Source organism: Boleophthalmus pectinirostris, unplaced genomic scaffold, assembly GCF_026225935.1.
Source record: "Boleophthalmus pectinirostris isolate CB_2022bp ecotype Guang Dong unplaced genomic scaffold, ASM2622593v1 HiC_scaffold_21, whole genome shotgun sequence".
Lineage (NCBI taxonomy): Eukaryota > Metazoa > Chordata > Actinopteri > Gobiiformes > Gobiidae > Boleophthalmus > Boleophthalmus pectinirostris.
The window spans coordinates 4,093,764-4,096,336 of NW_026571175.1; positions in this window are offsets into that span (position 1 = coordinate 4,093,764).

Genomic DNA, 2,573 nt, shown 5'->3' on the forward strand with positions numbered 1-2,573 from the left:
ACCTCCTTTAATAACTCCAGAAATGTGTAATCTTTGTGAAAGTGAAAGTTTCAGATACCACACTCATAGTTGAACTTGTTTTTTTTGTGTTTTATGGTAAAAGTTTGTGGTAAAACTCAGAGGAATCCACACGGTGATGGAGAAAGTTTTATTTCCATCAGAATTTGACTGGAGACCTGACGTCCCTCTGCTGCTCCTCACAAATCTACAAGATCCATATTCTGTACTTTAGGATCATTTATCGTCTTATACAGATTCTCTCCAGCCACCTACAATGCAACGTTCAGTCAAATGCTTTTTAAACCATATATCTGCAACTCAAAATGATATTCTGTTTTTTAAAGAGAGGGTATCTGGCACACTTTTCAACCATGTTATCACATTGTTTCCTCATCAAAAACATGCCTGAAGAGGTTCTCGATATCATCCATGCGTTCATCCAAGATTCTGTCCAATGTTCCTCCCACCAGCCTACGTCACCCGTACTCCCACACCACAATTCTCTGTAAATATGGAAAAAAAAAAAAAAAACATGATACAAAACTGTACACTACATGACAAACCTGATGTGATGTGCTGTAGTTTCTTTAGGGGGGTGCACTCTGAGTATATTCTTATAGGGCTCTGAAGGGGGAGTGACTTAACGTCGAGAGCAAAAGGAAGGGCGACTCAGAGTACCAAAAATAAAAACAAAACTTAACATAACTTAAACTTGTTAATACATTATGTTAGCTGAATACAGCATTTTCAAAACAATAAAAGGAGCACGTGACCTCAGTTTGTTATGTGATACAGTTAATGTTAATACAGTTAATGACACTTTTCCTCATCTGTGTGTCACATGTTAATAAAGGCGTAAGTTTGCATAGGGACAGTGGGGACATGTCACAACCAATATCTGATGAAGACAAAATAGTCCCTTCCAATATTTGCCATTTTATTTTAATAAACAAAAATATACATTTATTCCAATATTTCTCCAAACTCAGTAGTATTAACTGAACACATTTTAGTTCACATTTAGTTTATTAGACATTCTGAGATATATTCAGTGATATGACGACAGGGGTACCCCTGCCGCTATTTCACTGGCTGCAACAGAATGTGCAAGCAGGCGAGAAGTCAAAATCTTTGCTTTTTCATATCAAAGTTTGGTGCATCATTCACTCTTCACTCAGTGTCTGTTGTAGTCACACCTGCCCTGGGACAGACTGACACAAGTGAGCCTGTGAATCTGCACCGTTACTAACACTCACCACATTGACACTGTTCTAGTCCTGGTCTGGTCCTGGTTTAGTCCTGGTTTATCTGGTCCTGGTTTAGTCCTGGTTTAGTCCTGGTTTTAAGTCCTGGTCTGCTGGTCTGTCTGGTTTAGTCCCTGGTCTGGCCTCCTGGTTTAGTCCTGGTTTGTCTGGTTTGAAAGTCCTGGTTTAGTCCTGATTTGGTCCTGGGTCCTGAAGTTAGTCCTGGTTTGTCTGGTTTTAGTCCTGGTTGGTCCTGAGTTTAGTCCTGAGTTTGGTCTGCCTGGCTTTGGTCCTGGTTTAGTCCTGGTTTTAGTCTGGTTTAGTCCTGGTTTAGTCCTGGTCCTGGTTTACCTGGTTTAGTCCTGGTTTAGTCCTGGTCTGGTTCCTGGTTTGGGTTTAGTCCTGGTCTGGTCCTGGTTTAGTCCTGGTTTGGTCCTGGCTGGTTGGTCCTGGTTTAGTCCTGGTTTAGTCCTGGTTTGGTAAGTCCTGGCTGGTTTAGTCCTGGTCCTTGGTCCTGGTTTAGTCCTGGTTGGTAGTCCTGGTTTAGTCCTGGTCTGGTTAGTCCTGGTTTTGGGTCCTGGTTTAGTCCTGGTTTAGTCTGGTTTGGTCCCTGGTTTAGTCCTGGTTGGTGGTCCTGGTTTAGTCCTGGTTTAGTCCTGGTTTGGTCCTGGTTTAGTCCTGGTTTGTCCTGGCTTGGTCCTGGTTTAGTCCTGGTTTGGTCCTGGTTAGTCCTGGTTTGGTTCCTGGCTTTAGGTCCTGGTTTTGTCCTGGTTGGTGGTCCTGGTTTAGTCCTGGTTTAGTCTCCTGGTCTAGTCCTGGTCTTGGTCCTGGTTTAGTCCTGGTTTCAGGTCCTGGTCTGGTCCTGGTTTAGTCCTGGTCTGGTCCTGGTTTGGTCCTGGTCTAGGTTTAGTCCTGGTTTAGTCCTGGTTTGGTCCTGGTTTAGTCCTGGTTTGGTCCTGGTTTGGTCCTGGTTTAGTCCTGGTTTAGTCCTGGTTTAGGTCCTGGTTTAGTCCTGGTTTAGGTCCTGGTCTGGTCTGGTTTAGTCTGGTTATCATGGTTTTTGAGTCTGGTTGGTTTAGTCCTGGTTTGGTCCTGGCTGGTCTTGGTCAGGTCCTGGTTTGGTCCTGTCTGGTCCTGGTTTAGTCCTGGTTTGGTCCTGGTCCTGGTCCTGGTTTGGTCCTGGTCCTGGTTTAGTCCTGGTTTAGTCCTGGTTTGGTCCTGGTCTGGTCCTGGTTTAGTCCTGGTTTGGTCATGGTCTGGTCCTGGTTTGGTCCTGGTCTGGTCCTGGTTTAGTCCTGGTTTGGTCCTGGTCCTGGTCCTGGTCTGGTC